This window comes from Tursiops truncatus, chromosome 13, assembly GCF_011762595.2.
Source record: "Tursiops truncatus isolate mTurTru1 chromosome 13, mTurTru1.mat.Y, whole genome shotgun sequence".
NCBI lineage: Eukaryota > Metazoa > Chordata > Mammalia > Artiodactyla > Delphinidae > Tursiops > Tursiops truncatus.
The window spans coordinates 20,913,622-20,926,140 of NC_047046.1; positions in this window are offsets into that span (position 1 = coordinate 20,913,622).

Below are 12,519 nucleotides of genomic sequence, written 5' to 3' on the forward strand. Positions count from 1 at the left end.
AAGTAATGTGCTTATTTGAGTCAGATCCTTGGAAAAGTTCACAAATTCTCACTGTTTGGTCCGTGACAGTACGAACAGATCTTCTTCTGAACGTTGTTTTGCGTGTAACCAGGAGGACAGTACTGCCTAGGAGTGAATGGGGTCAACCTCAAGCTCGGCCGCTTATAGTGGCTTATAGTGGCTTTCCCTCTCAGAGCCTCAGTTTCCCCATTTGTCCAATGGGGAGAACGATAGCTCCTAGGGTTGTCAGGGAGAGGGGATCCAGCAGAGAGAGCACTTAGCACACAGTTAACACTCAATAAACAGCAGTGCTACTGCACGGAGCGAGGCCCCTGCCGGGCGGGCCGGCTCCCACAGGGCGGCCCTGAGATGGATTGATGAGGTGCCGGTGTCACACTTTTGCTCCCTCTCAGACCCTGGCTGTGCGGTCCCAAGGCTCCCAGCTTGCATCCAGAGGCCTCGCAATGCCAACACGCTGCCAGCTCCGAGGAGGGACGGCGCTCCGGTGACTCCACCCTGGGTTCTCCAGACTAGGCTGCAGCTGTGCGAGGCCCACCCTCCCCTGGCTGCCGCCTCTCCAGCTGAGGCCCAGCAGCCTCTGACATTTGCCACCGGGCCACCTGGTAAGCTCCGGGTGGGTTCCAGGCGCCAGCTGCCCCCCCACCCCGATCTCTGGCTCGGATGAGCTCATCTGGGTTTGGTAACTTCCAAAGCAGCCAGGAATGTTTGCTCAAATGTTCCAGGCCCAGGGAGCAAAAGAGCAAAACTCTGCCCTCCACCCGCCTCGAACACGCAGAAAGCAATCTGCTATAACTCAGACAGGCTGGCTTCACCAGGCCCGGGAGATGAATGCGGCATTATGGAATCTATATCACCCCAAAGGAAAATGCCTCTTAAATCACAGGGAGCCGGGAGAGTACAGGGGCAGGAGGAGCAGTGATTCTCCAAATGTGGGTCCGTGAGGGAGAGACTGTTACCGGGCACCAGACCTCCTCCCACCATTGGTCACGGCCGCCCCTCCTTCGGAGGAGTCTCAGGTGGAGGGACGAGGGCCTGGAGGTGCTTGTCCAACGTGGACACTCACCGGGGGTGTGTGGACCTGCACATACACACACAAACACACACACACATGCACGTGCATGGGCACACTAATCCTATCCCTCCCCACCTGGACAAGAGCCAGGATCTAAATCTGATCAAATCCAGTCACACCTGTCCCTCCTCCGGCTCCACCTACATCGTTAAAACAGCCAATGGGTCCCATCATTTGGGAATAAAGATCAAATTCCTTGCCACAGTCTGCCCAGCCCTGGAGACCTCACTGTGCCCACCCCAGTCTCCCCAGTGGAGTCACACTGGCCCTTACTCTGTCCTTCTTTCTTTCCCCCTTCACAGGACTTTGCAGGTGCTGTGCCCAAGGCTGGAGAGCTCCTTCCCGCCCACACCCCCTTTGCCCAGGTAAGAAGGCACAGCCATCCCTCTGCTTAGCTGCCACATCCTTCGGGAAATCTTCCCAGCCACTTCTGCCAATCAGCCGACTTTGGGATGCTCTCCCAACCTGAGGAGCAGGGAGTGTGACATCCAGTAAGTAGCATTACCGCTTGGGATCCTTTAATGAATCTCTGTCCACCCCACTCAGTAGCCGGCGCCCGGTGGGCAGGGACTCTGCCTGTTTCTGGGTCCCTGCTGTTTGCTGGTACCATATAGGTACTCCAGAGGCATTTGCTGAATGAATGAATGAATGAAATGAGACACTTTCTCTGGGCCAGACAGAGAAAGTGACAAGGTTAGGTCCAGAGCAGCATATCTAAGACTTATTAGGTCAAACCCAACAGATTTGCCGGCCAAGAAGGGCCCTTACATTCCAGTTTTCCCTGTTCAGCCCCATCCCCTCTGTGGCCTTTTTCTCTGGTCTCACTGTTACTTTCCCTTCCAGGCCCAATAAACTCCTATTCACCCTGCAAGGGTCCACTCCGTGCTTGTCAAGCTGCAGGTTGTGAACAGTCCGTAGATTAAAAATCATTTAGGGAGTGTGGTATATACATATAATGGAATATTAACCATAGAAAGAAGTGAAATTCTGGGGGCTTCCCTGGTGGCGCAGTGGTTGAGAGTCCGCCTGCTGATGCAGGGGACACGGGTTCGTGCCCCGGTTCGGGAAGATCCCACATGCGGCGGAGCGGCTGGGCCCGTGAGCCATGGCCGCTGAGCCTGCGCAACCGGAGCCTGTGCTCCGCAATGGGAGAGGCCACAGCGGTGAGAGGCCCGCGTACCGCAAAAAAAAAAAAAAAAAAAAAAAAAAAAAATAGAAGTGAAATTCTGGTACATGCTACAACATGGAAATACCTTGAAAACATTATGCTAAGTGAAATAAGCCAGACACAAAAGGACAAATATTGTGTGATTCTGCTTACATGAGGTAATTAGAATCAGCAAACTTGTAGACAGAAAGCAGAACAGAGATTACCAGGGGCTGGAGGAAGGGGGCAATGGAGAGTTATTGTTTAATGGGGACAGAGTTTCTGTTTGGAATAATGAAAAATTTCTAGAAATGGACAGTGGTGATGGCTGTACAACATTGTGAATGTGCTTAATGCCACTGAACTGCACGCTTGAAAATGGTTAAAGTAGTAAATTTTATGTTATATATATTTTACCACAATAAAAGAAAAAACCATTAAGCTAGCCAAGTAAGTACACAAGTAAGAATTATCTGGTGAAACTTTTGTTTCATGTGTGTGTTTGTGTAAAATATATTTCCAACGTAGGGTCAAGGTCAAATAATTTTGAAAAACATTGCACTCAGGGGTCACGGATCCTCAGAAGCCTGCCCTGACCTCGGGCAGAGTGACGTTCTGCCCCCTCTGTTCCTAGTCCCCTTTGTGCTGGCTCTCAGCACTCGGCAAGCTTCCCCTTGTGGTCTAATCTCACGTTTATCTGTTGGTCACAAGAACTGGACCACAAGCTCATCAGGGGCAAGGACTATGTCTTATTCCTCTCTGTGCCCTCGAGATACCAAGTTCAGTGCCTGGCACATAGTAGGTACTCAGCATTTTTTAGAAATGATCAGGGTGTAGGTGAGTACAGCAGTCCCAGCTTCGGATTCACTGTGATGCCAAGTCCCAGCTCTGCCACTGATATGCTGTGTGAGCTCAGACGAGTCACTTCACCTCTCTGGGCCTCCATTTCCCATTAATAATAATAGTATTACCTACTATATTTTATTGAGCACTTACTATATGCAAGGCTAAGTGTTTTATAAACATTGACTCATTCATTCAACAGATGCTCAAGCACCTACTACAGGCAGCCCTGGAGATTAAAAGGTGAGCAAGACAAGCAGGTCTTGGATCTTTATCTTTATGGAACTTTATCTTAGCAATCCTCCCAGCACCCATTATACAGACAAGAAAACTGAGGCCAGGAATTTTTGTCTGACTCTGAGCCCGGCCTCTTTGCTGCCTCCATCTCCCTACGAGGGTCATGTGGTCACAGCCCCAGGACTAGAGAAGAATCAATTTCTTCCTCATCCCACAAAGGCTTCATGAGCCCTACTGTGTGTCAGACCAGCCCTGCACTGGCTGGGGAGATAAACACATGAACGATCACTGATGCCTTTATGGGGGAAGCTCTGGGCCTGCAGGAGCACGGAGGAGACCCTGGAGGGGAAAGGGGGTCAGGGCAGGCCCCCTGGAGGAGGTGACACCCAAGCAGAGTGCTGTAGAAGCAGGAAGGGCATTCCAGGCAGTGGAACAGCGAGCCAACTGGGAGGAGCCCCAGATAGCTCCCTGTTTCCTGCTTGGAGGGCTGGATGGCAAAGCTGGTCCTCGCTCTAGTTTGTGTGTGTGTGTGTGTGTATGTGTGAGTGTGTATATGTGTGTGTGTGTGTGTGTCCTGGATGCACTGGCTGGTGGGGAGGCAGGAAGAAGCAGAGAAGAGGTAAGGGGAAGGATGGCGGCAGAGTGGAGGAGTGGAGGGAACTCAGCTGGAGGGGAGGCAGGAAGGCACCAGCCCTGCCTGGCCCCAGGGAACCCAGAATCTTCATTCAAGACACCCCCTGGCTGAATGAAAGAGCAGGAGAGATCCCTTCCATAGCCACGGCTTCTTTCCCTTGAGAGACAAGGTTAGGACTCCTACAAGAGGCAGTTCACTTCAACGGACTTTAATTGAATACCTACTATGTGCCGGGCACAAGGAATATGATGAATTCAAACAGGCATGGTTCCAGCCTTCAAGGGGCCCACGGTCCAGAGGGAAACAGGTATTAATGTGACAATGAGAAGAACAACAGAGCATTACAGAGAGGTCAGAGCCCTGAAGGCTCTGGAGGGAAACTGGACAATAAGAGCCCACAGCAAAAGACACTGACTAAACCTGGGGCACAGGGTGAACAAATAAGAGTTAACTAGGTTAGAGAGAGACAGAGACAGAAAGAGAAAGGGAAACAGTGCTCCTGGCAGAGAAAATGGCATACGCAAAGGTCCTGAGGCAGGAAGCAGCATGCAAAGTTCAAGAAATGATCAGAGGGGCCAGAGACGATGACAGGGTCCAGGCCTGCAGGACTCGTTGACCAAAGGCAGCCTTTGAAGATTAAGGGGCAGTGATACCTATTCATTTATTCATTCATTCATTCAACAAATCAATATGCATTCAGCATCTACTGTGGACCCCTCTTTGCTCAGCTCAGTTCTAGGCTCTGGAGATACAATGCTGAATAAAATTGACGAGGACCCAACACTCACAGAGCTGACCCGCTGGAGACCAGATCTGTGATATCACATAAGCCTTTCTTTCCCTCCTTCCTTCCCTTCCTTGCTTTTCTCTCCCTCCTTCCTCCCTCCCTACCTTCCTTCCTTCCTTCCTTCCCTCCTTCCTTCCTTCCTTTTTCTTAACTTAAGCCATCCTTTCCCACCAATCTCAATGTTCTTATGTCATATCACCAGCTGGAGAAAAATCATCTTTAAGCAGCTGAACAAGATGGGTGGTTACCCCATGTGTTAGTGTCCTAGACCTGCTATAACAGAGTACCACAAACCAAGTGGCTTCAAACAGCAGAAAGTTATTCTCTCACAGTTCTAGAGGAAAGCAGTCCAAAATCAAGGTGTTGGCAGGGCCATGCTCTCTCCGAATGTTCTAGGGGAGGCCCCTTCCCTCCCTTGTCCAGCTTCTGGTGGCTCCCAGAAACCCTTGACATTCCTGGACTTGTAGACACAGCACTTCAGTCTCTGCCTCTATCTTCATGTGGCATTCTCCTTGCGTGTCTCTGTATTCAAATTTCCCTCTCCTTATAAGGACGTCACTCATATTGGCTGCAGGGCCCAGCCTATTCTAGTATGACTACATTTTAACTTGATGACATCTGCAAAGACCCTGTTTCCAAATAAGGTCACATTCACAGGCTCTGGGTGGACATGAATTTGGGGGGTACACTATTCAAATCAGGACACTCTGGTTCTTTTAAATCAACTAGAACGTTTTCCAGCGACACCAGCTTCTTTTCTGATACACACTGGAAAAAACTCACGGATAAAAATTTCATGCAATTGTGTCCAGATTCAGCATGTGTTATTCAATTAGGTGTTAAAATATCTTTTGTCGAGTAGCATCACAAAGCATTTCATTTCAGTCACAGTCGATCTGCATTTCACCTCATACAACATTTAATAGGTTTCACCCCCAATTAACAAATTTTTTTTTAAAAAATCTAACTGCAGACTGGTTACTTTTGAGCAGCCTACACATTATCATTCACTCAAGGCAGAGGAAAAGTCTGATCGTGATTCACCTCGTTATGGGATACAGTTCGCAAAATATATAGTTACAAACTATTTCATAAGTAGTTGTTTTATACTTATAATCTTATAGTATTATAGGAAATGTTTTATAATATTTACTATAATATGTATAATCCATTTGTTATTTTGATCAATTGTATGCTAATAATTACTAAAATAACTACAATGATAACTCAAGACAGAAAAAAGTACTGTAACTCTTAGAGCTTTACAGTCACAGAAAACGAGACAAATATTAAAACTTAAAAAAACATCTGTGTGCAATACTTTGACCTGGAGAGGATGAGGGCTGGGTCTGAGTGGTGACAATAATATTTCTATAGCACGTGGCATGGGCTAAAAGAGCTGGCTGAGACCCACTCACCTTTCTGGATCCTTCTCATGCTTGGGCCAAGACATGGCACAGTGAGAAAGATGCAGGACTTCCAGGGATCACCAGCAACTCAGAAACCACTCCCCACCTGGGCAAGAACCAGATCTCTTGACCCCTGATTGTGAAATTCTTTAGACCCAGAAAATCAGAACCCCCTTCCTGCAACCCCCAGAAGGAGAAATGTCAACACACCTCCTCCAACCAAAGACAACCGCCCAAGAAGTACTTGAAGTCCTGCAGAATCTAATTTTGACCTGGAGGTGACCAGAGCTCGGGGATTAGTTCTGCACACACGTGGAGAAGCCAGGGTTGGAAGAGTCAGAAGGGGCTGCTCTCTCTTGCACATCTCACTGCAGACGTGTCTCCACTGCACCCTGGACATCTGGAGAAACATGAATTCCCCAGGCACAGACGTTTGGGTATCTCCTGGCGGCCTGAGGCATAGTGAAGGCAGCTGATGAGTATGGTTCACCTTGCCCCATGGACATATATTTCAGTAACAGCAGACCCTTCACCTTGGTTTGATGGGCTCCCTCCAGACCTCTCTGGGGTCCTCGTTGTTAAGACAGGTTCCTGACAGGACCCCACGCTCACCCTGACCTTGCACCATCGGGGGAACCATGTAGAGGGCTTGACACAAGCCCGGGGGGTGGGGAGGGGACACAATGCAAACCCCTTTCCAAGGCCACTGTAGGGGGCATGTGGAAGACAGGCCAGGACTGCCAGAAAACCACAGGCCAGCCCCTGTACATCCAGCAAGCCTGGAATCCTCCCAGGACCTCTACTTTCTCACCTGTAAAATGGAGCTGCAGAAATCCTATCCTTCCAGAGTCACTGTGAGAGTCACATTTTTAAAAATGGGGGTGAAATTCCCATAACATGAAATTAACCATTTTAAAGAAAACAATTCAGTAGCAATTAGTACATTCACAATGTTGTGCAGCCACCACCTCTATCAAGTTCCAAATGTTTCTATCACCTCAAAAGGAAATCCTGTATCCATATTACTCCTCATTCCTTCTCCCCCCACCCTTCCCCAGCCTCTGGCAACCACTAGTCTTCATTCTATCTCTCTGAATTTGCCTATTCTGGGCGTTTCTTGTAAATGGAATCATTCAATATATGACCTTTGTGCCAGGCTTCTTTCCCTTCGTATAATGTTTTTGAGGGTCATCCATGTTGTAGCCTGGGTCAGTACTTCTTTCCTTTTCGTGGCTGAATAGTAGTCCATTGCACAGATAGACCACTTTTGTATAGCCATTCCTCCACTGATGGACACTTGGATTATTTCTGCCTTTTGGTTATTGTGAAGGGTGCTGCTATGAACACAAATGTACGTAAAGTTGCTGCTTTTTGAAGCAATCTACTACGTGCCAGGCATGGTACTGGGCTCTGGAAAAGCAACAGGGAATAAGCTGGAAACACATCTGCTCCCTTGAGCTCTTTGCAACACAGCACGGGATGAAGTGTGTGAATTATAAAGTGGATTACCTGCTGGGCAGTTCCTCTTTTGGTTCTCCAGCTCCTGGCACAAAGTAGGAGCTCAATAAATATTAGTTGAATGAATGAGTGAATGAATGGATGGATGGATGAACCAATGTCTTTGTCTTGTTCGTTACTGGATCGCCAGTGCCTGGAACCCGGGCTATGTGTAGTAGGTACTCAACATACAATTGCTAAATGATTGGATCTGAAACCCAATGCCTGGTCCCACAGAGGCGCTCAGAGCTTTGTGTTCAGAACCAAACACAAATTCCAGCTGTGCCATTCACATGTTGGGTGACCTTGGCCAAGTCCTTCGCCAGCTCCTCATCTAGAAAGCAGGGATGAAGCTAGTGCTCCTTTCCCAGGCTACTGATGGATCACCAAGGCCGGGACACGCCAGGGAAGGGGGTTGTCAAGCCTGGCAAGTTTAAGGCCCTGCCGTGTCACGTGGCTGGTTGCCCTTCTTACCCCGACAAAAGGCCCAATTTAATCCAGCCGCCATCACTGCTGTGTCAGCTGGGGCACAATGCAGCAGGTTTGTGGCCAGCATCTGCCGATCAGGTTTCGAGTAATATCCCCGCCAGCCTGTCCAGCCCAGCAGACAAAGGTCTCTTTGTTGCAAATATATATTTTTTAAATCCCTAAAGATATTAGCAGTGCTGGGGAGCTCACACTGCAAGCTGGTTCAGAAATTGTTTAAGGAACATGTTTCAAATTTGGGGGTGATTGTTTAAATGGAATCTGCCCTGTGCTTTCTTATCAGGAACAAGATTAGCTCAGGGCAGACTTGGCCCTTGGACCTGGGCTGGGAAATCTCAGTGGCGAAATAATCCTAAGAGCCATCATAACAACAAAGCCAGTTGTGATTTACAGAGCCCTGGACAGGTGCCAGCCCGCCCATGCTTGTTACTTCCAATCCTCAGAAGTTCCTCAGTTACTTCCAATCTTCAGATTTAGACTTATGCTACCATTCTGTGGATGGGAAAACTGAGGTTTAGGGAAGTCTTGGCCCAAGTGACAGAGCCAGGCTTGAACTGGGTCTGTTGGATCTTCTAAACTGCTTCCCATGTTCTTTCTTCATGCTGTTGATGGTCACAGACGTAAAGTACATCCCCACCTCTGAGCTTTGTCTCACTGGTCACCCAGGAGGACAGATGATGGCCACTTGACCCCATACGCACCTTATTCCTTCAAGTTCACACAGGAGTACCTCCCTCAAGCCTCTCCTGCCAACTGGTCTCACCTCCTCTGAAGCAACTCCACTGGTTCCAGACCATGCCTACCCTTGAGTTTTTAATAAATGACAGCGACAGTTCTTCAGGGCTGTGTGGTAGGTAAAGCTTGCAGACGTTTCCATACCCCTCGGCATCGGGAGAGCACTTGGGTGAAGTACTTGGACCTGGATCAGAAACACCAGCTCTACCTAGATTTTCACAAGCTGTGTGACTGGGGGCAAATTAAAAGTGAATTCAGTTCCTCTATAGTTAAACTTAGAATCACCTTATGACCCAGCAATTCCACTCTTAGGTAGACACCCAAGAGAATTGAAAACAAGTGTTTCAACAAAACTTGGACATGAATGTTCACAGCAGCATTATTCATAATAGCCAAAAGGTAGAAACAATGTAATGCCCATCAATAGAAGAATGGATAAGCAAAATGTGGTCCATTCATATAATGGAATATTATCCAGCAATAAAAAAGAATGAAATACTGATACAAGCTACAATATAGATGAACTTTGAAAACATAATGCTAAGTGAAAAAGCCAGACACAAAATGTCACAAATTATATGATTCCATCCATATGAAATGTTCGGAACAGGCAAATCCATAGAAACAGAAAACAGATTAATGATGGGCTCGTGCTAGGAGGAGAGGGGGATAGGGAGGGATTGCTCATGGGTACGGGGTTCCCTTTTGGGGTGATGAAGACATTTTGGAAATAAATAGAGGTGGTGTTTGTACACCATTGTGAATGTGCTACACGCCACTGAATCATTCACTTTAAAACAGTTTAAATGGTGAATTTTATATGTGAATTTTACTATTTCTTAAAAATTTACTTACTGTCTCTGTGCCTGTTTCCCTTACTTTCACACACTATCATGAGGATCCAGGAAGATCACATATTTAAAGAACTTGACACCAAGCGAGGGGCAGCAGCTCTTTTATTTTACTTGAATTCTCAGAACTGCTCTTTGGTTCCCTTTGTAGAGCAGGGAGCTAGTACTCAGGGGTGAGGTGCGGCAGACCCCGAACGCTGCTCTGTCTGGACCTCAGCAGTGTCCGCCCTGTCATGGTTACGACTCTGGAAAAGAGGACGTTCCGATTAAAAGATGCCATCAACTCCCCACTCTTCGTTGGGTACGTTACCACTGACTGATCTTTTCAGCGCAAAGTCAAACCAGGACTTGAGACCCTGTGCCCAGTCTGGCCCTTGCTTCTGACTTTTCTCATCGAATCAGGGCTCTGTGCTTCGCAAGCATGTGAGAAGATTCTCCACGTTTATGTACTGAGAGATTACTCTGTGCCTGTATCAGCTGGGGTCCAGCAGGAGCTGAGAGTGGTGGGGGGATGTGATAGGTTTGATAGGAGGTCATTTGTAGGAGCAAGGGCCAGGGAACATGCCTGCAGAGGAAGTGTGTGCACCAAGCACTTCACACACACAGGTGCATGCACACGCACGTGTGCGCACACACACACACACGCTCACCAGGAGGACCCAGGGGACAACACATGGAGGCCCCTCTCATTCTCTTAAAACTGGCCAGGATCCTCTCACTCAAACTACGATCAGTAGCTGGTGTGGACACAGGCCATAATTTAAACTTTACCCATGATAAGCTTTGGACCAGTCCCTTCCCTTCTCAGAGCTTCGGTCTCTCCCTCTTTATAAAAGGGGGTGAGTTTGGGTGACAGAAAGCTCTCTCCAGCTTACAGGTCATTGCAATGCTGTCCCCTCTGCCTGGAATTCTCCTGCCATTCCTCTTCCCCAGCTGATGCCTCTCCCTCACCCGTCCCAGCTCACCTGGATGCCACCTCCTAGTTGAAGGCCCAATATCACACAGCTTAGTGCTTCCTCAGGGTACGCATCATATTCACGTGCTTCCCAGATGGTCCATGAGGATGAAGGACCCATCTGCCTAGGGAGCTGCTGCAGCCTCAGCCCCAACCGCAGTGGCTGGAATTTAACAGACGTCTGCAAACATTTATTGACCTTCAGTGGTGCACCCAACCTCTGGTGGCTCAACTTGAACCTGTAGGTTTCTTGATAAGTTTAACATAGTTACCCATATGACCCAGCAATTCCATGCCTAGGAATATACCCAAAAGAATTGAAAACAGGTGTTCCAACAACAATGTGTACATGAATGTTCATAGCAGCGTTATTCACAATCGCCAAAAGTGGAAACTACCAATGTCCATCAACAGATGAATGCATAAACAAAACATGGTCTGTCCATCCAGTGGCATATTATTCAGCCATGAAAGGAATGGAATACTAATACATGCATGCTACAACAAGGATGAGCTTGAAATCATGCTATTGAAAGAAGTCAGTCACAAAGACCACATATTGTATGACTCCATTTATATGAAAAGTCCAGAAGAAGCAAATCTATAGAAACAGAAATAGATTAGTGGTTGCCAGGAGCTGGGAGAAGGGGACTAGGGAGTGGCTGTTAGTGGGTATAGGATTTCCTTTTGATGTGAAAATGTTCTAGAACTAGTTAGAGGTGATGGTTGCATAACATTGTAAATGTAATTAATGCCAATGAATCATTCACTTTAAAATGATTATTTTATGTTATGTATATTTTACCATTCACACACACACACCTGTATGTCAGTCCCCTTTCAGGAAAGAGGCGACCTGAGAGAACAAGGAAAAGAGCATCAGAAGACATAGGTCCCAGCTAAGCTCTGTCCAACATGCTGGGCGTCCTTGGGCAAGTCAGTGCACCTCTCTGAGCATCTTTGTTCTCCTCTGTGCATCAGGCCTGTTGCCCTTGGCCCTGCAGATCTCACAGGCTCAGGGCAAGCTCATGCAGGAGACCATATTATTCAAATAATTCATATCATGACGATGAGAGCAAACAGGAATAGAACCCTTGGGCTCCACGCTAACATCGCTCAAGCTTCCCTCCTTTTTCCAAAGGGCCCTACTTCACTTTGTTCTCACAAAATCCCTGGAAAGAAGGCAGGCCAGGGCTGAGGGGTGTTCTCCAAGCACAACCTACCAGCGCATCCACCCTGGCCAGCTTTCCAGAGCACACCCCATGGGTGTACCGAGGGGGGCCTTCAGATGCCTGTCTGTGCTGGTAGCTGCCCACCCACCTCACTGGCAATATGTCTTGGCAAGTAAGGGCACGAAGTAGCAGCAGGCACACCAGCCTCAGGCCCCCTGATGGCTCTGCATGTTCGTTCCCACCCCCAGGCCTTTGCATATGCTGTTGCCTCTGCCTGGAGCTCTCTTCCACAGTATTAGTTTCCTGTTGCTGCTGTAATGAATTACTACAAACTTAATGGCTTAAACCAATACAAATTTATTATTTCAGTTCTGGTGGTTAGAAGTCTTTCCAGTTCTGGAGGTTAGGGTCTCCCTGGGCTAAAATTAAGGCGTATCCTTCTGGAGGCTCTAGGAGAGAGTCCGGTTTACTGCCTCTTTGAGCTTCTAGAAGCTGCTGCATTCCTTGGCTCACGGCCTTCTTCTTCCATCTTCAAAGCCAGCAGGATTGTACCTCTCCAAGCATTCTTCCATAGTAACATGTCCCTCTGAACAGAGTCCAGAAGGATTCCCCTTTTTGAAGGGCTCATACGATTACATTGCCCCAGATAATCCAGGATAATTCCCCCCATCTA